The sequence below is a fragment of the Myiozetetes cayanensis genome, unplaced genomic scaffold (assembly GCF_022539395.1).
Source record: "Myiozetetes cayanensis isolate MyiCay16 unplaced genomic scaffold, myiCay2020 scf10, whole genome shotgun sequence".
NCBI lineage: Eukaryota > Metazoa > Chordata > Aves > Passeriformes > Tyrannidae > Myiozetetes > Myiozetetes cayanensis.
The window spans coordinates 790971-812731 of record NW_026086605.1 but is presented as its reverse complement, the minus strand read 5'-3'; positions in this window follow the sequence as shown (position 1 = coordinate 812731).

Below are 21761 nucleotides of genomic sequence, written 5' to 3'. Positions count from 1 at the left end.
TGGGTGCTGCCTTGCACAGTAAAAAAATCAGTGAACTGAGTTTAAGGGAGGTGTTTTTGGAAAGGCTTTCGGGTAGCATGTCCTACGGATGGCTGAGGCATCCATAGGCACTCCCTGATCCTGATGGAAGGGGCACTGTGGGCCCTACAGAGCAGTTAACTCCTCTTAGGCAGCAGCCAGGACAGCTCTATCACCATAAAATCCTGACCATTGTCCATGACCAGCAAGCAGTGCAATGCAACAAGTGTGGTCTTTGTGCCACATTCAGTCCTGAAGCCAAATGAAAGAAGGTCAAAGAAATGTGAAGTCATGCTGGTTTCCATCAAAGGTTTTCCCAAGAAACTATTAATTTTCCCCAGATAAGAAGGCAGAGACAGCTGGATTGCCAGCAAGATTTCTAGCTTTTGGTAGCTCCTTCAGAACTGAATCCTGTGGATTTCTGCTCTGAGAAAAGTGGGAAACTCAAAAATTCAAACTGAAATTTGAATCTCATTCTTGCTAATTTTGGATACATCACTCCAAAAATAAGACAGGATGCCTCCTAGAAATTCTAAGATGTGGACCATCAGCTGCTGACACAATGCAACAGCCCATGGAGAACCCTCCTCCCACCCCTCACACCAGACAGAAGCTCTCAGCACCGAGTGATCTTCCCTTGGGAGTGGACAGTTTCCATGCACTTGGATTTAGAAGAAACATTTCACTGCCAGTTGCTGGAAGCAAAACAGGAGGTGTCAAACACATCATTATACCTCATCCAGGTTCATCACACAGGCCAAGATTTGGCCTCTTCTTCTCTTTACCTCTCCTTTTGATAATCACTCTTTCATCACTTCTCATTGCCGTAAGGAGGTTGATGTAAAAATCTGCTCCATGAGATTTACGCTTTGTTTTAAAACAGGCACTTGCTATTCAGTAATTCCTTAATGTGAGATTGTGAAATACCTAAACCAGGGCCTGATCTGGCAAGATAACGAGCACGTGGATGGCTGCTGAGCTCGGTGGTAATTGCGTGTTAACACAAGCATCAGGAACCAAAAACGTGTGATGAAAAGGGAAGCTATCTCGAGCAGTTTGATATGACATCCAAAGGATTTACCCAGGTCAGAGCAACCTGATGGATTCCCTTGAAAGTGAATCTCCTTGGAAGCTTTCCTTCATCCTGGAGAAAGCACGGGGGATCAGAAAAGGAGTTCTTCACAGATAGTGTGATACTCAGCTCAAGCAATCCTTTAGGTGCACAGGAGAGAAAAAGAGGGTGATGGGCTAAGGGTTAGGAAACACTATTCTCTCCCATGTACATCCCCCATCTTGCAGATGCAAAAAAAAAAGGGCTCAGACAAATAAATCCACAATGCAGTTTGGAAAATGGAGGGTTTTTTAGAACATTGCACAGCACACAAACTCCTGAAATTTGTACTTTCTTTCAAAGAGTTTGAATTATTTTAAAAATAAATATGTATTCACACAATGATGCAGGTTCATCCTCTAGTGCTTCATTTTTTTTTCTTTAGATATTTTTTGTATTAAGTGGTTTCCAAACCCTCTTAGGATGTAAAATACATATAATGAAAAACCTAAAATAAAAAGCACTTGGAAAGTCAGTGAAGTTCATGGGATTTCTAGTAATATTCTTAGTGTATCTGAATTTGAGACCTTTTCCCCATGTTGATTTGATACAAGATTTTAATGTCTTTTGGAAGCTAACAGCAGCTTCTCAACAGAAATATCTATTATTTTCCCCACTCCCCAATCTGCAAAGGATGCCTTTGTAAGATCCTTGGGTAAGAGAAATCGTTCTGGACCGAGGTTTCAGTTCTGTTGGTTTTCTTTAACTTCTGATTCCCCTTTGTGACAGCACCCAACAACATGCTAACACACAGTGCAGTGCCAGCACAGCTCTGCACTGCATCATATTCTTAAAAATCATGAGGTGGGCATGGTGCTTTCCTGTGTGCTGCAAGGAATGGGGTGATAGTATGGAGCAGTCCCAGCTGCACCTTGGAGCTTCAGACCACGTGTTTTCTGCAGCCAGTGCTTGGGTTGCTTTCTGTCTTGGAGGGGAAGAAGGAGCAGCACAGCTCACTGGCGAGGCACAAGCTACTCCTGTTTCTCCTGCAGTCTGGAGGAGCTCAGAAACTCTTTGCCTGTAGGAGTCTGACTCACCGTATACCAAGCAGCCAACATAAAGCCAGTGAGGCTTTTCCTTCAGTGGATGAACTCGGCACTCAGAGATGATTGTAAAGCAATGCTCTCTGTGAATGTTGATCCCGCTGAAAGGCTTTCCCTGCTAATCTCAATAGCCCTAATTTCTTTAGACATTCCAGAAGGATTTTGCATCTCAGTCTAGACACACTTCATCCCTCTGTTTTGAGAGAGAAAGCCTTTTGAAACTGCCAGAGTTCCTTTGTTTTCCTGCTCTGAAGGGCTTTGGTGCCTGTGAACAAAATAGGATAGGCTAGGATGAAGATGAACTCTTCAAAGCACACTGTTTCCCTACACATTATTCAAGGTATAGGGTGTATATCTAGTTTCTAGTCCCTTTCTGCTCCTTGTTTCTTAAAGTTCCCTATTGAAGTCCATAAAAGCATGAGATCAGAGTTCTAGTTGTGCCTCAGCTGCTCTGACATACAGAAAGTCCCCTCATGTTTCGGTTTCCTATAAATATTCTCTTTCTTGTGCAAATTAATCATGCAATGTCTATACAGTGTTTAAAGCATTAGCTGGAGTCGAGACTAGAAAGGCACAATCACGTCTGCTTCCGTTTCCCTGTGTGAACTCCCCTGCTCAAGAATCAATCTCGTAGGGAATAAATACCTTTTGCTGGGATTTCTGAGTATTCTTGATGTCAAATGGAATGAGACCTGACTACATTCATGTTTGAGTTTTTTTGGTCACATGAGTGCTCACATATGGAAGACAAACAATGCTTTTAAAGGCAGAGATCAGTAAGTTATTGCCTGGCCCGGTGAGAAGAGAGAGACATCGAGGCTGGTCCCATCGTTGTGCCAAGGCTTATTTTGCAATAAGTAAGTCAGCAGCATCTTAAATGCAAAAGCAAGGCAATGTATTTTATTATTTCCTTACCTTTTCATGCAGTCCTCCTGAAAAATGTCACAAAGTGTGACTCATCACATCTGCATGAAGTTATGAAAAAAGTAAGCCTTGTTAACCTGCTGTTTGAAAACCAGAACACTTTTATCAGTTCATATAATTGCTAACCCCTTATTCACTGTTCAACACTGAAGGGTTCTTTGCCTCCTAAGATCCCACTAATTGCTGACAGATTTGATTTCTCTGTGACAGCAGGAGTCCTGTTTCTGGCCTTTACATCAAGTAATTGCTTTATTTTTCTCCCTCTGCTCTGAAAAACGGAATTCCCTTCTCCCCTGCTTGAACCTCTGTAATGACTTCTTTCTATGTTATTAAATCCTTGCCATTTAAATCACATTTAGAGATGTTTTGAATAACTGATTCCAATTACTAAGGCTCTTACTAAGGAGCAGCTGAAAACGCAAGTCATTACTTGCCCATACACAAGCAGCTACACCTTGCAGCAAAGTCTCTGGTGGACTGTATTTTATTTCTCCTCAGTAAGGTGCAATTTCTACTCACAGGAGGCGAGTGTTCAACAAATATACAGCTGCTGGAGTCCTCGTGGCTTGTTGCTTGTGCAAAATGGAGATCTGATTTGATATTTATTTTATAAACAGCGCTATTCCTTACAGAAGCCATCCGGCCCTGCCCGTAGCGGCTGGGGAAGCCTGCTTGGAACAGCAGCAGGGATGAGCAGCTGACCCACGAGTGACCCACACAAGGTTACTGTCCCCAGATCTCCTAAAAAGCACGGCAGGGTGAAAGGAAACACGGCTACAGGTCGTACATTCCTTCTGGGAAGCACAACCAACTTCTGCTGTTCCCAGCGTTGCTTTTTTATACAGGTCACGATTCCTTGAATGTACCAAAACTTCCCGGCAATAACAGCTGAGTTCACTTATTAATCATACTTGTGATCATTAGCGCCTTTGCAGGAAGAAAAAAAACGTGCCAGGAGATGATTATTTGACAAATTACTGCAGGGGCTCAGCATAATAGCTTTGCTGATACAATCAACATTGAGCCGTAAAAAAAAAACCAACAAACAAACTAAAAAAGAAAAGAAGAAACTTCCAAACTGTTTATGAAAAACACCACCCTGTCAGCCGAAAGGGACTGACATTTAAATAGCTACCACGCAGCTGATTTCACAGGCACACACAGTTACTATCGAGGCACATGTAAACACCTAATAAATGAAGATAATCCATAAGAATGGAGGAGTTTGCATTTGTCTCCAATTCATGGGTTTATTAGGAGCACGAGTGCTGCCATCTGAACTCTGGCTGAATCTGTACTGGAAGCCAGTGCTGGCTGTACTGGGAGTCTGTGTGCAGCTCCCAGCGTCTGCTGGGACAGGCTGGACTGCTGCCTTGGAGCTGCACAAGAAAGAAATAATCCCTCCTGTATTTGCATAGTAACTTTCTGGCACTTCCTTCACTCAAGCCATGATAATTAGCCCTGCTAATATGCACAAAGGCAGCAGTTCACTTTTGACCAGCAGAGTGAAACTACCACCAAGTGGAATAAAAGGTAGGCTGATAAAAGCACACCCTGACCACTACACTTGGTCAGTGGTCAGGGCTTCTGTCAGCACAGCTGAGCTGCAGTGAGGATCTCGCCCTTCCCCAGCCCTGACAGCCCTGACAGGAACCAGCACAAGCCATTCATTTTTAGACCTTAACCTGTGTAACAAAATTCACCTCTCAAAATGCAATTATTGTTTTCAGGTAACACTATTTTTCTTAATAAGTAGATACAGTAGTGCCTTAATATTTTTGTTCTATTTGTCCTGGAAAGTTATTTGGTGAAGTGTAAGGTGTTCCTATAATTCAGTTGGAAGAAGAGTGCTTCTTCAGATTGCCTGAAAATGTGAACAGACTAATATCTGTACATCTCCTTACAGGCACTGCTGTGTTTTCATGGACAGATAGATAACTATTCACTGAGGCCCAACCTTACTGCCACTGAAATAAATGAACATTTTTCCATTGACTTCCTTAGGCAAAGATATGGATTCAGAACCCAACTGCCAATACTAATATTGCCTCAAAAATACCACTTCATGCATATAAAATTATACTTAATGAGCAAACTAAAGTAGGTGGGTTCATTTGGTATTCAGAGATAAGCTTCCTAAATGTGTAAATTAAAATAAAAATAAAATTTTTATGAGTATAGGGGAGCTGTTTTCTGTTCCTTTGTGCAGATATTATTCACAACTTTTCCTTTCTATGCATAGAAATAAAAGGAGATTGAAAACAGGTATGAAACTGGTTTGAAAAAAAAAAGCAGGACAATATCAAGAAAATGAATAGCTGTGATGCTAATTTTGTTGCTATGAGCACAGACCAATACCCCTGGCGAGGCACATGTGGTGTGCAAGGCCCTGGCCAGGGGCTAATGAAGGGACTCACCTGCACATACCAAGCACAGGCTGAGAAAGAAATGTTGGCTTGGTGCTGAACATCCTGCCTTTCGTGCATTTTAATTAACCCCATTATTGGTTTTAATTAGAGATGCTTAAGAGGGAATAATGGCCGAGTTTTGATCCGCTCCTTCCAGCGCGGCAGCGGAATCCGAGGCAGTCTCAGCCGCTTCCCCCCCAGAAATCACGAGTCAGCATTTCCAGAGGGCTCCCCGTGCCTTTGCTGCCAGTGTGGGAAATACAGAGGGGTGGAATTTCCCTCCCGGGGGTCACAGCCCGGGGCTGGAGCTGCAGCCTGGCAGCATCCCCGCCGTGCCAGCCCAGGGGTGCCCGCCCCGAGCGCCGGCGCTGGAACCACTTACCCAGCTGTACCTCGGGCACCTGAAATTAGGCCCAGAAGGGCAGGCTCTACAGAATGTTTGAGAAAAGAGCAGCAACGTTCTCAAAAGAGCCAGGATGTCAAAATTCACTTTTGAAAATCTCCCCAGGAATCCCATCTATCTGCCTCTTTAGTCACTTTGAAGGTTGGTGATTAAATCCATACTTACAGTGTGATTCTCCCACACATGGGGAGCAATGGGAGCTTTGTCATCACCACTAATGGGGACAGGATTGTGAGGAATGAAATATGCAAGGAGTATGCGAGGGGGAAAAAAAAAGGCTTGAAAATCATCAAATGAAAAGAGCCAGGGGAGTTTTTAATTTTTGTTCATGCTTTAATTACTGAAAATGATATAAGCACTTTGCCATTTTTAAAATGGTTAAGTTCTAAAAGGTTTGGGGTTGTTTGTTTGTTTCTTTTGGGAATGAGTCACAATAACCAAGAGATATAAATCAACCCATGGTTTTGCTTTTCTTTTCTTCTGCAGCCACAGCTTAAACAACCAAACAGCGGGGCAGCTTCTCCACAGCCTGGATCCCCCCCGAGTGCTCTGGGAAGGCTGGTGAGGGGCTGGCAGCACTGCTCAGTGCAAGGCGTGTGCCAGCCCTGCCAGCTTTGCCCTGATGGAGTTGTCTCACCATCTTCTAGACGCCCTCCTGGTTTGGGAGCCCTCCCAAGGAGGCTGGTTCCCCTTTGCTATACTCTTGGGACGTTTTCCTCCTCGGTTCAAAAAGGAGAAATGCTTAAATTTGAAGGACAGCCCAGATTTTGTGATTATTTTGTGTGAGATTCTTACTCCAGTTTAGCAACTCCATAGGGCTTGGCTGAAAAATGTATCAGGTCATGCACCCAAACCTTCTTCCACTTTCATATCTCTCTCTACCTTCCCTCTGCCCCCTACCCTCTCCCATATAAGCACCTGACTTCAATCTGCTCCTCTCTCTCTGGAGGTGAGAGCCCACAGTGTGCCTTGAGTCCACAGGGAAGGAAGCCTGTGGAGCCATCCCAAGCCATCCCAAGGTTTCAGCTTTCTGTTTCACAGAATTGCAGAATTTCTGCAAAATGCAAATAGTAGCTCTCCTGTGTCTCTCAGGCATACTGTGAGGATAAATGCATTAAAGATGTGCAGTAGTCAGAGTCCACATCAGGGCAAAAAATCTTAGGGAAGATAAATACGCCTGTAGACACCAAGTAGTCTCTTTCTTTGATGCTTTAATGCTTTTATGGTCAATAAAGAAACCTTGAGTTTCACAAAGGCTGTCTGACAGTTCCAATATCTGCATCCTCCCCACATCCTCAGCGATGTCTGTTTGGATCTCTGTGTGATGCTGATGTTGTTGGTAACATTTTCACGTATGATAAACCAAACTAGAAACCTGGTTTGTCCTTAGCAGTGGATTGGTTTGCAAAAATGAAGCAAAGCACAGTTCAATCACTTGAGAACACGAGGAGAGAAAGATTACATGAATATTTCTGTGTTACATGAAAAGATGTGGAAGTTGTTTCTTCATAGGAAGAAGAATAACTTGGAAAAGGAGTAAATATAATTTAATAGAAACACCAGTGGACATTTGTATTCCCCTTGGCTTTAGTTCAACCCAGTCAAGAGCTTCCTGTGATAAATTCAGGGAAAGCCATCGCTGGATGAGACCGAGCTGCAGGGACCTCGTTCCAGTGGCTGCAGCCCCAAGGCAGCCCCTGCTGGGAGCTGCTCCCACCCCCACACACACGGGAATGGGAGCACAGCCTCGGTGTGTGGGAGTTACACACCCTCAGCGTGGCCAGATGCACCTGCACTGGACCACGAGGGATGGTGTTATCAACCCCCTGCCCCAGGGACAGTGTCAAACTGCATGTACAGCTTCACTGCTCTCCTCTCCTGTGGAGTGTTACCCACTCAGTCACAGCTGCCTCAAAGGAGAGCTTGTGTGGGTTTTTTTTTTCTTCCCTGGAACATTTGACTAAATCACATTTGCAGATATTTCAAATGTTTCATTCACGTGACACCTGAGCTTTATTTACTTTTGAAATAAGTCATCTCATTAACAGAATTCATTACCCATTATTACTGTCATGTCACTCTCCTAATAAAAGGAATGACTGTAGAAGCATTCAGTGGCTTAGCTGGTAGCATAGTGAGCTATTATGCAGCAAACCTGCATTCATGCTGTACATTGGTATGCCAAGGCTGGCAGAGACTAGGAGCATCAATGAGTAATAGTCTTAATCTCTGAGGGGAGGATTATGTTGTGCTGCACTGCAAATACCTCCTACTGTTAGCAGGATAATACTTCAGATGGAGCTATAAATTGTTCAACAAATAAGGACAGGTGCTGGAAAGAGGGTGGAAAAAAAACACCCTGCAATGTTCCACCATTATCCCCAGATAAGAGGTGGGAAAACTGTTGTTCTCACTGCTAAACTATTATCACTCTTTCTCCATTTAAACCACCAGCATGGCATGGCCAGCCACTTAAAAGTGAAGTGCCTTGATAGCAGTTGGGTCTCTTCTTCCCAGAACTGCTGTTTGCTTTTGTGACTGCACAAATGCTGGCTGTGGATACGTGGGGCATGAAGGGATGGTGGATCACGGACAGGGTGCCCCAGACACACGGTCCCTCCTCCCTGGGTGAGCTCTCTGCTCCAGAGAGTCCAGTGGCACATCTGACCTGGGCAGACCATGCTCCTCACCGTTTGCCTGCTCTGAGGAGCAGTTGGCATTCATTCCTGTCCACAGCATGACAACAGGCAACAGGCCCTGCTAAAAAGTCCTATAATGAGAAAGAAATTTCTCATTTACTAAAAGGGAAAAAGGAAAAAAAAAACCTGGCTCACTTTTCAGACCATCTTTTGCCACAATATGTCAGTGAATATCACAAAGCTAAGCAAATGGTATTATTCCCACTTTACAGAGGACAGATAGGAGATAAACATTAAAAAGTATTGAAGCAGTGCTTGTGCTGGGATAAACTTTGTCCAGTGGCCTCTGGAAGATGTTGCTCTATCACAAGGCAGCAGAAGAGAGGGCATTAAATAGCAGTGTACAGACCACCAGCTCAGGCTAAAATATAACCCAGAATTCACTCCTAAACACAGGTTGCATTTCACAGGTAACAGTGATTTACCATGGTCCCAGCACTTATCTCTACCATTACCCCCCTGTTCTTCCCTCTGCTGGGATTTGCACTTCATCCAAAGCCACATCCAGCCACACAACAAACCAGCAGTGGATTTTGAGTGGGAAGCAACACTTTCGGTCTCACAGGTTAATTCTGGAGTCTAGCTGAGGAGCTTTGCCTTGGACCAAGGCAGCAGTTAATTTAATTTACCCAGTTTACTTCTCAAGGAACAGAGTTAAATTCTCCTGCTTGTCCAGCTGTAACTCAGGGCCATGTTCTTTGCCCAGACCACGGCTCATGATGCACTGAGGGCCTGTTTCTCACCATGTGAAACAACACCTTTTGATTAGAAGTGCCCAAAGGAACATTTCCAGGTCTCTGAATTAGCAATTTTTAAATGCTTTTGCTCATGGAATATTTCCACAATTGCAAACCCTGTTCTGTTCTGGGATTGCAGCAAATGCTGAAATATTGACCTCGCCCATCAGTTTGAAACTTCTTTAAAAATTTTATCTAAGCTCAAACTTGTTCATCCATGAAAAGCGGGAAGAGAGACCTCTTTTGGGCAAACTCTTAGCAACATGTGATTTAAATGATATTGTGGGTCTGATTGCACTCCCAGCCATGCACATGGGGGCAGTCAGTAATTCCCCCATATCAGTCATCTTTCCAGTCTGTTGAAGGCTAGTGGAGAATCAAGGACATAAAGCAGCAGAGGATAGAACTAAACAGATTTTTCTGCAAGAAGCAATGGAACAAATGAAAATGGTGATGCACTGGTTTAATTTTTGATTTTTGTGTTGATCCCTCTTTTATGGGAGGTGTGTGCAGCCCTGCAGAGCAGCAAGGAGCCACTGCTTTTCCTTGCAGAAGGCTTGACCTGCTGTTCACTGAAAACAGATTTCATCATTTTACCATGTCTGCATCTTTCTTTCCATAAATTAATAACTGTTTTCTCTCAATTTCCCCACTTTCACCACTGAAATGCCTGGTTACATTTGTTAGAAAGTTAAACTGATCATAATTGCAAAGACTGGGATAAAAGAAGTGTGTCCCTCCTTCAGACCAAGTTCTGGGTCTGAAGATTTGCTTTAATACCTCTTCCCCCAGTCCCAGCCCCTTGTCACAACAGACCAAACCCAAGTGTTTTCTTCAAGAGAGAGCTTTGGTTGGAAATGGTGGCACTTTGTGGCTGGAAAAACATCCACCCCAGCATGGGAATTCTGACTTCACAGCTTCTGCGGGAGCTGGGGCCTTTTTTGACACAAAAGGGAACTTTTCAGAGTCAGGGCTGCACCCTACTTGCACTCACACCAGATCAACCACTGCTGCAAGCGGTGTAAAGGGTCTTTATGGGGATTGCAAATTTAAAGCCATGGGACAGTTAAACTCTGAAAATGCATTAGCACAAAAAATCCCAGTATCAAAATCCAAACACACTCTGTTTCACCAGCATTGCTGCAAACTACCCAGTGCATCCCAGTACTCTGGTTGGTTATCAGCAGTCTTTGGAAGAGTTTTTATCTTTCTGATTTAAGATACAGTGTTACTTGAAACCCCCTAACAGTAAATCAAACGTCAAAAGATGGAAAAAAAAATTTCCATCACCCTCTGCTTTTTATAAAAATATATCAATTTAATAACTTGGTTTAAAGAAAAACAGAATGATCATGTTAAAATACTGCCAAATTTATAAACTTTGACAGTCCCACATACTGAGATGAACAGGCAAATTTATTTAATAAGAAATAAAATACATTTTCTCCCTGCATTCATTGAAATAATAAGACAGACACATCTGTCCCAAATTTCTTTTAAGGAACAGAATGGCTGCTACTAACTAGAAAATAGTGCCTTTCTGCTGGCTTACCTCAAGATAAATTTACAGCTTCACTGTAATGGTATCAGAATTCAAAATGTAATAAGTTCAAGTAGAAGGAGATCAAACATTTCTGTCCACATTAACTCTTTGATGTCACCATTCAATATCCCACAGTGAAAGACGGGGGTGTAAAATGCAAGAAAGTTTATGCAAGTTCTTGCTGCTCTCAAAGTCGAAATATCTGCAGGGTCTGCTACGTGGGGTTTGCACATTCCCCTGGGAATGTGTGTGGGGCACGGTAGAAGGTTACACTGCCCCAGGAATTACAGACTCACATGCTTTTTGAGAGGTGCTGGCCTTGTTGTAGGCAAGACCTCAGAACCTCATGGTCCAGCAGCTGCTTCGACACCTAAACCAGCTCTTGGAGCTAAAAACTGTCCCAGGAATACCTCAGTGCAGTCAGAGTGATAAACCATTTCAAAAGGGTGTCAGGAAAGGGATGATCCATCTGCCACCTGGCCTCAGAGGAGGGATAGACCACTCTCACCCCAAAACAGTGCAGAAAATGGGAAACAATGACTGCAGCTGTACCAAAGAAAAATGGCACAGTTTTCCAGCCAAAGAATGGCTGCTTTCTCTCTCACAGCAGGTAGAGATGTTACAGCATGTCTCCCTGCATCTCCACAGCAAGGGATTTAGAAATGTCCCACATCAAATGGAAACCCTTCTTTATGGATTTCTGCTGTCCTCCCAGACCAGACATTTCTCCTTCATCTAAATCCTTTGGCCCTCTCTGCTTCCTTTGTGCTTCTCAGGTGGCACCAAGGAGATACCAGGAAAAAACAGCAAGGAATTTCCTTATTTATGAAGCTAGAATCAGGTCATGCAGGATAAACAGGCACAATTGTTTGGTTTCATGTGGTATGCCCAATGTTGGGAAAGAGCAGACACTGGTGCCCCATTTTGGGGAGCTGTGCTAGGAAACCGAACTTTAGGGAAAGTTTTAAAAACAGAAGGCAGGGCAAGTGTGCCAACAGCAAGCTCTGATGGTGAACCTTCCTAATGAGAAGCAAGCAGGGGTTTACTGGGGGTAAACAGGAGTCAGCTAAAGGGGCTACAGCTGCCCATCGGTGCTGCCTGAGAAAGCCCTGGTTTGAGGGCTGATGTGACAGCACTGCAGCTGCCCAGCACGCTCTGTGTGCCCTGGCACACCTTCAGCCTGTGCTGGCCAGGGAGGGCTTTTCTGGCCCAGCCTGAACAGCTCTGCAAACAAGGCAAGCTGTATGAGCAAAAATCACTTGATGCCAGTATAAGCTGGGTTTCCCTGAAAGCCTTTGCCAGTGTGAAGTGTTCTTAAAAACTGTAAAAACAAAACCCCCAGAATGTCACAGCCTTGGCTGGCATTGGCATGTGTGCAGAAGTTTTAAAGATACATTTGGCTCAGGTTTGCTTTTGCTGGATAAGGCTGCACCAATGTAATTGAAGAATGTTATGATAATAATAAATGTCATGTTTATTAACGTATTTAACAACATTAATAAATGGGAAGCTGTCAGACTGGTGTTACCCTGAGCAAAGACCATAATAACACTAAGTGGTAACTCTGGGGGACGAAGTGAAAACAAAACTCTTTCTTCTGATGGAGCTGTAAAATCTGTAACTGAAAACTCAAGCAGAATCTCTCCCACCTTTGTGAAGAGGAACTTTCAGACAGGGAAGGTTACTTAGCAGGGTCTAGAACATACAATGAAAGCAGGAAAGGAAAAAGAAATGAGCTTGTGCTATGACAGGTCAAGACCTCTGGTTCCCAAAGGCTATTCCTTTGCTAACAAAAGTGTTTTGCTGTCTATGAAACAGGAAGTTAACATCCTTGTCTATGAGAAGCAGCTAAAGTGACTTAACCTGCCACAGTAAAATGAAACCTTCCATGAGAGAGTCCCAGAGGAAAAATTATGGCCCTGAATGTAACTGCCTGGGACAAAGCACGTGTTCTCCAAGGGACAGATGGGCCAGACTCTGCCTCAGAATAAAAATCCTTGCAAACTAAAATTAAAAAGTAATTACCTGATTAAGGGTCACAGAATTCATTACTTTGTAGATAGGGCTTATTAGAACAAGAGAATATCAGATGGACACAACAAGTATGACCTGCCACAAACCAGCTAAACCAAGTCTGCACATAAAAATGTACCATTTCATTCTGTGGAGCTGTCTGTTTTTCAGAGCTCTGTTAGTGCTGGGCTACAGCTCTGCTCAGTGGCAAACAGGTGATGGCCCACCTTCTGCACAACTGGCCCACAGTGGGGACTGTAAATGGGGAGACTAAAGAGCTGGGGGTCAGAAGGGTCCATGTGCCCCTCTGCACTTGCCAACTGGACTTTGGAGAGGGGAGGTTTTAAACACATATTTTAGCACATTTTTTCCTATTCAACCAGCACTTTTCCCATAAATGCTTGCAGGTTAGGAGGGCATTTGGACCCTGACCAGACAAAGCTCTTGAGCATTTCCAAGTAAAGAGCTTGGAAGTCAACAGGATTACTCACCTATCTGAGAGCTCGAAGGAGCAAGGGAGGCAGAGTGTGTAGGGAGAGGTAATGTGTTTTATGAGGAAAACTGATATAACTGCAAAAAATGGACGAGCTCCCATGGACACAATTTTTAAGTGCAAGGTTTTAGTTTCTAGTGCAGATGAATTATTTGGTTTACACCTTCTGTTGCTTTGAAACACCTCGGGGCCACTTTCCTCCCTTTTTCAGCCACTTGGCTGAGGTGCCTTTTCCCACAGCCTCGTCAATGAGATGTGAACTGCTCTCTAGACGTGCCTATCCTTCTTTCACAGGGCACCTGAGGCATCTCCTGAATTATATGCCTATAATTCAAGGGGATTTAGGACACCTGACGTGTCATGTAATGCTACACAATTACACCCCAGATCCCAGCTTTCAGCATCTGAAATCCAGCAAACCCAGATGAGGTGATTTCAGGCTGAGTTTCTTCGTGGTTCCATTATGGATTACTTTTTTTGGACAAAGATTAGCTGCAACACAAAGCAAATCTAAAAAAATCTGGCTCTGAATTCCTTATATACTCAACCCTCTAATCCACCCTCACATAATCTGTTCTATCACACAGCCCTTGGTGTAGGTGTGGAGCTCAGATCTGATGACTGAACGCTATTGTGTGAACACCCCCACGGCCCTGGCAGACGGAGCTGTTGCTGCAGCTCTTCCTTCTGCACAGCAGCCAGGCCTGAGCACCCCTGCTCCCCACCCACCCCTCCACCCCATCTGTGCTCCCTTCTTCAGCACACTCCAGTGCCAGGGAATTCCACAGACCAGGCTGGTGTCTGAGCTTCACCCCCTGCTCCGAGTCTGCCTGGGCTGGATGGAGAAAGGTGCAGTCCTCACCTGTGCTTGACACCACCAGAGCAGCAGCATCCCAGCTCCACAGGTGAGGTGGAAAATGGGATGGACTGCGCTTCCTACTGCACAAACCTGTGAGCTGACAGGTCAGTTTGTGAAGATGTCTGCCCTCTGACAGTTTGAAGCCATCCCCCCTTGTCCTGTCACTACCTGGCCTGTCAGAACTGCCTCTCCAGCTCTCTTGGAGCTCCTTTAGGTTTGGAAGGGGCTCTAAGGTCTCCCACAGCTTTCTCTTCTCCAGCCTCAGCCTGTCTTCTTAGGAGCATCTTTGTGGCTCCTTCCTATTTTGGAGCCCCAGCCCTGGATCCACACTCCAGGCAGGATCTCACTGGAGCAGAGCAGAGGGGCACAGTCACCTCCCTCCACCTGCCAGTCACTGTCCTTTTGATGCAGCAGCTACATGAGTTATTTCCATTTCTTGCTCTCAAGAGACAATCATGCCTTTCACTTCCATATAGCACCATTCTTAGTTCCTTCCTCCCTTCATATATATTATTTATGCCAGTACTGCAACTTCACAATCAAACAACTTCCTCATTTATATTTGTCAGCCTTCACAGTATGTGCAGAACGCAGAGTTCATGAAAAACAGAGGAAGTTCATGAAAAACTGGTGAGCAAGTGCTGCTGCCTGCCAATGAAATAAACTGTGCTACAGAAACTCGAATAGGATGTGTGTCGAATGGTTAAAGAGAAACCAACAAAACAACAAAACAACTTCCACTCACCAAAATACTAATTGCACAGATTGGCCAAAAGCCTCATATTCTTACATGAGTCTACTTCATTATTAAGAAAAAATGTACTAAGAAAGATTGAGTCCCTAGCAAAAGGGAGCTTAGAAAAAGCAATGTCAGGGGGATACAGGACAATGGCAGCATATCCCTTATATTTGCCTAAAGGAAACCCTTCTAATTTGAAACCTAACTCAAAGCTGTTGTCAAATATCCCATTGGCTGATTCCAAAATCTGTTTCAACAGCTCAACCCTTTTCCATATCACTGGAACTGCACAGGTGCCTACAAAGGTATAATTTGACTTTTTTTCTTATAAAACAGCTCATAAGTAAAAAATACCCTGTTCTAGCTATTATCAGACATATTTTTCTAGGTGGCCATAATGACAAAAGCAGTGTAAGCCACTCCCATCATTAAAGCTTTGGGAGTGACCAGCCTGGGTACACGGGCTCTGTGAGATCAGACAGAAAATGCCTGCCAGCAAATTCCTATCCAGAAGGAATCAGAACTCTGGGTAAAAGGTGATTTCAGCATCTCTGGCCTAGCAAAGTAATGCCAGTTCAGGTATATGGGATTGGTTGCTTTCCACTCTTGGCCAGCTCAGTCAGTGTGAATTTTTAGGCAGGACAGGAGGACTCAGAGCAGGAGTCTATCTTAGGGAAAGAACAAAACACCCTGTGCCATAAATCTGCTTCTTTTTTGTTACAAAAGCCAACCTCAAAGGTTCCTTTGTGAGCTCTGGAGGTTAAACCAAGGCAGTCAAGCTCTTGTTTAGGCAGTTCTTGTCCAGCCACACACCACTGACCCAGAATCCCAGGCAAATGGCAAAAGCCCTTGAGAGCATTCCCAAGCAGAAAAAAACAAATAGTTGAAGTTGTAGAAAACCTAGGTGGGTATTAGTCCTCCTTGTGCTTGCTTTTTAAAAAAAACAACCTTGTAACACACCCTCATTTTCAAATTCACAATCACATCTTTTAATGGTTGTGGCTTATGCCAGCTCTCTGGATTAGTAAACTGAAATAATGAAATCGGGAAATATCTTCCTACCATCAAGAAAATAATAATAAAAAAAATAGTTTTAGGGCTTTCCCAAGCATTTGCAGTGATGATCTTGCCAATCAATTCTCAGTGTGTAGTGAGCAGAAAAGAACTAATTATATGACTTTTTTTATTTTTAATTTCAGAACAAAGAACATATAATAATTATTGGTCCTGGAAACTTAAATATAGAATATGCTATAATCCAGAGTTCACTATGACTTGAGGAACTGGTAATAATAATAAGGCATTATGCAGCCCTAAGGAGCTTCATATCTAGAAGGTAAATACTTAAAAGCCATGGTACATCAGCAAATCCAGAGGCAGGAATAGAGATTATTATGGTTTTAGGTGAGGGTACATTATAATTCTTGTTTTTAAATCAGCTTTAAATCTGGTTGCAGGAGAGCTGGAATTCAGAAGAGAGATTTGGTGTGCAACAACATGGGAAGGACCTGCATTTCACTTTCTATACTCCTTGTCTGGTGGTACTATGAAGTAAACAAAAGAGGCTGAAAATCATTAAGAATTAAACAAACTGAAGTTAAAGGCTTTGATCATGGAGTGGAAATAGGAAGCAGATAAGTATGTCGTGTTCTCCTTCATTGTTTTGCCCCCAGACCGGGATGTTTGGAATTTAAAGTCATTGTTTGCTGATTTTTGAAGCTGTTTACCTTTTCTACCTATAATGTTTTGATCTTCTCGGTTCGGTTTGCCATACAGAAGGACTTTCACTGTAAAACAGTAGCCACAAAACTGCCCTTGTTTTTGACAAGCTAAAACCCCTGTGTGGTTACAGTTATTAAATGACCTCTTTATCCTTAAAACACTGAATAGCACCTAAGGCAGAACCCTCCATCAGAAATAACATATGAGCTATTTTATATAACCCGAGAGTCTAACTGCAGTTCCTCTATAACTAAGGGTAGAAAAGTCAAGAAGAGGAGAAAAGCACCCCAAAGAACTGAGGGAAAGGTAACAACTGGATTAATGTTCAACTGCTTCATTTTGGGGTTTGCCATGAATAATTAAGTGTAATTAATAAATAGTGCCCTGAAGATAGGATCAAACAGACTTTGGGTGTGGTGTTTAATCCTTCCTGAGTTGGAGAGTAAGGCCAGCAGCCTATAATGGATTTAACTAATTCTCTTAATTGCAGCTTCATTTGCCTGATCTTTCTAAATGGTATTAATCTAGTGATTTGCAGAATAAGCACTTGGAAAAGACTTACAAAAATCACGGTAGGATCTCAAAGATGTATTTCTCTTCCTAGATTTTTTCAGTGGGAAAAGAGATTTCATTGTCAATGCAAATTCTATTAATTTGGCTAAGTGTTCAGAGTCTTTCCTGGTATAAAATAAGAATTTAAAATGCCATTAACAAATTCAACCCTTAGAATCAACATTGGTAATGACAAATTCTGCAAGACTCCTAATTAGTTATTTATAGATTAAATATTTTTCAAAGGCAAAACTGCAGCGTTTCACTCTCATTTCCATGCTGGGTACTGAAGCACTGCCCAGATTTCTGTGTCTCACAAAAGCATTCAGCAGAAACACGTCCCATGTGTTGACAACCACACTGGGAGACAAGAAAATAATCACATTTCTTTATCACCCTTTGCCTGGACAACAACGAATCTGCACAAGAAGCCTCTAGCTCTGAGCAAATTCCAGCTAAAAGGAGTTACAGATCATACCCTCAGGTCTGCCAGATCAGATCTGCCCTCTGCTCCCACCACACAGCACCACTCAGGTGTTCAGTTCCCTTCTCTACCGAGCTTGCTGAGCCCAGCAGAGTCAAAGCAATTAAGAAAACCTCGAGATGCAGAGGTTAAACCTGCTGCCAGCAGTTCCCTCCCTGGGCACAATGGAAAATCTCTCCTCTGACTGCACTTTGTTGGAGAAAAAGGGACTGAAGTGCAGCTCAGGGGGAAAGGAGTGAAGCTGAGGGGCTGCCTTTGACTTGCCCTGGTGACTGGCTGTGCCAGCTTTGACTCCTGAGCCATCCTGAGCTTGGTCCTGCACATCAGCACTGCACAGGGACCTGCTGAGCTGCCTGCCCGAAGCTCAGCAGCACCCTTTGTGCTGTCACCCTGCAAGGAAAGGGCAGGATTCCCGCTGGCCCAGGGGTGCTGCACCCACCAGCTGAGCCCAGCTCTGCCCTGCCTTCAGCTCGTGGGAAGGACTCTCCCATCTTTTAATTACAAGCTGTGAATAAGATACATAAAAATCTTAATCAAGTACCATGGGCTGTCCAACCATGCACGTGGCTGTGCTGGCCTCATGAAGGTTCACACCACTCACACCTTCCTATTGTTTGCTGCCTCCATTGCTGTATTTTGCCTTCAGTTGGGCTGTAAATTATTAGGAAAATGTGAGGGTTTTTTCTGTGTTTGTACAGCATTGAACATTGAGGATCCAAGGGCCTGTCACCCTACTCTGCTATTAAAAATTAGCAACAGTAATTATTTTATCATAAAATCAAAGAAATAAGGCTGCTTCGAAGCTGCACGTGCTGTTGCAAGTAGCAAAGTGCACATGAAATCCATGGCCCTTTTGCTGCTCTGAGCTAGCCACTAACTCACTTAATTTTGTGTAGTTTAGCACATTACAAGATTGTTCAGGAGTGCCATAAATGATGTCAGGCACCATCAGAAACCACTTCAGAAAATCATTGCCTGTAGCCAGATCAAAAGGTGAACACCTGGAAACTTGCAGTTCTGGGAAAGCAGAATAAATCTTTTTTTTTTTCTCTCTCTCTTCCCCCGCTTTCTCTTCCTCTTGGAGATTTGTTTCTTTTTGCCTTAAAGAATTTGAAAGGTTTATTTACAGCTTTTCAAATGACCCCTAATCTATTTAGAAAAACATAGCATGGCAAATTCATCTCGGGTGTAACTCCATTTGTTGACTTAAGCAGACTTGTGCCAGAAGGGAGCCTGGCCCAGGAGTTTCTCTGCAGAGAAAAACAGCATTTGAATACAAGGATTAATTGGCTTGTTGAGTCCCATCACAGACTGTCCTGGAATATATTTATTAAAGGTAATTCTTTTATTTTGGTAAGATTGTATCAGTAACTGAAACTCATGGCATTAGCTTTAAACCTTGTCTTGTTCCCCAGGCTTTGCTGCTTGAGGCTGATAATTTTCACAGCACCTGACAACGTTTAAAGAGACATTGTATTATGTAGTTGAGTGAAATCTAAGACCATAAATAACTGGGAAAGTTGCTTATTTTGTCAGTTATCAGCAATATAATTAATTACAATCCATCAGGGTCAACTTTCAGGAAGTAATATAAAAAGTTGTTTACTGTGGAAGTGCAGAATTTAAAGATGTGCTGGGAGCCTCTTGCAAAGACACATAGACTCCATAAGTAATATCAAATTTTTTTCTGCTACAGATAACTTAATCAAAAGATAATTGGTTTGTTTAAACTTACAAATTGCTGGCATTCTTCTCTTGACCAGGTTTATATAGTGATTTACTATTTTTATAGGGATTCATTATTTTTCTCAGCAAGTACCAAAAAAATTAATACTTCTAGGAACAAATAAACCCCAGAGAAAGAGTCTGGGGCCCAAACAGCCCTATCAAAAATAGTGTCTGCCTTTCTTCACATGATACAGAGCATGAGTTTGGTGTAAGAGCTCTCCCCACATGCTGTCTGTGGAGCAGGAGCTGGGGGGAGTGCAAGGACACGGGGGAAAGGGCTGGCAAAAAGGATAAGGAAAAGAGACAAAGCAGAGAGCAGGGGGGAAATCAGGGAGGGGCAAATCCAGAGCTGTTCTGACAGCAGAATACAGCAAGTGCAGTTGGGAGGTCGAGACAGGGCCAGGCCATCACCAGACAGGTGACCCTGTTCCCTGCACAGCTGGTGGGTGATGCAATGGTTATGGGGTGAGTCCTCCCCGTCCTGCCCCGAGAAACAAACCCTGCGAAAAACCCCAGTGATGAAGTCAGCAGAAAACTGGTGAATAGCTGATGCATATTTCGGAAGAAGCAGTTGCTTTGCCTTCCTTTGGGTGTTAATGATGTTGTGATTGCGTTGAGTTTTTGGTTTCCTCACCTACAAAAAAATATCTGCGCAGTTTTAATCATTTTAATTATTTTACCGTAAATGAGCTCACCTTAAAGAGCAGCACTTTGTGCAGGCTGTAGAAGGTTTCCATCCCTTTTTTCTGACTTTAACACACAAATGTGAGACTTGTGCTCACTGTACTGTTCTGGCCTCACACTGTGACTTTGGTCACTGCAGTTTAACAATCTGTAAGAAAATCCCGAGGCCACAGGGCACCTGCAAACACTCACCGAGCTGCCCTGATGGGAACAGCACTACAGGGAAATTCGTTTCAAGAATGCAAATGACCTTCCATGTGCAAGAAAGCTGATTTTCAGGAGAAGAATTTATAAAACAGAACCTTTAATGAGGCATCCAAGCAATACTTTTACAAACCAACTTGTTGCTAAAGAAGCTGTCTGGTGTATGCATTGCTGCTAAAACTAATTAGTTTACTACATATGCTAATAAATATGTATTATTAGCAACCAGACATGCTAATAGTTAAGCCAGGACAAAAATACTGAAGTTAAAAAAATAAAAAACAAAAGAATAGTATTCTGTCTGTAGAATCCTGGTTTCAATTACTCAAGCAACTTGAGTTTACACACTATGAGGGAGAAAAAAATATTTATTTTCCTCATACAAAACAACAGCAGGTAATTTAAAAGCAACAAATATAGACAGTGTCAAACCCCAAGCAATTATTTGAGATCAAGTAAATGAAATTCCCAAATTATTTCTCTCCATATATCTGATCCAGTGTCACTGGGATTTTAAAACTGACTTCATGAGAGCATTGTCTGTAGTAACAGTGATATCATAGACACTGTTTTGTGCTGAAATTACCATGTTTGATAACTTTTGTTTTCACTCTGGTGAGCTCTCCAGTATGAATCACACTTACAATCCTTCCTCTGGTTCCAGGTTACAAATGAGAAACTTAAAACTTAAGCTGAAGAGAAACATTTATGTGTTTGATGCTAACTGTAATAACAACTCTATTCAGTTAGAGTTCTTAAACCTTTTAACAAAGCAGGTACTTGACACAAAGTTTTTATTTTATTTTCATAATATTTGCATCTCCCAAAAGTTTGAAGTGATAAACCTGAATGTAGAGTAATATTTCTCAGGATTTGCCATGCAGTTTGCACTTATTAATGTTGCATAATAAATAGATGTTTTAAATATTTGTTCGTAGAGGTCTTTCCTTGAACTTAAGCGTAAGTTATCTAAACAGTTGAAAAAAGATTTATAGTTATGAAGAGGCCTATATGTCAAGCAAAGTTTTATGATATGTTCCATAATAAATTAGCAATAAATGGATACAGGTGACTGTGGAATTTATGGCCTTTAATGTTTTAATGCTTCACTAAAGAAAAACCTATTATTAAGGTCCTAAAGGGTAATACAGGAATACCATCTACAAATTGTCAAATTAAATAGTTGTTGCCAGGTATTTGAACAGTGGAATGTTTTGGCTTGACCAGCAGCAGGGGTGGACAGCAAAGAAAGCAAGAGCAGATCATTTCAGCAGCACAGCTGAAGATTTGGTCCTGCAAAGCTCACACTCTGATCCTCAACCAGCTCTCTCTCAAACACCTGCAATCACCAGGCAACCTGAGTGTCCTGTAGGTCCCCAACTACTCAAACAGGTAAA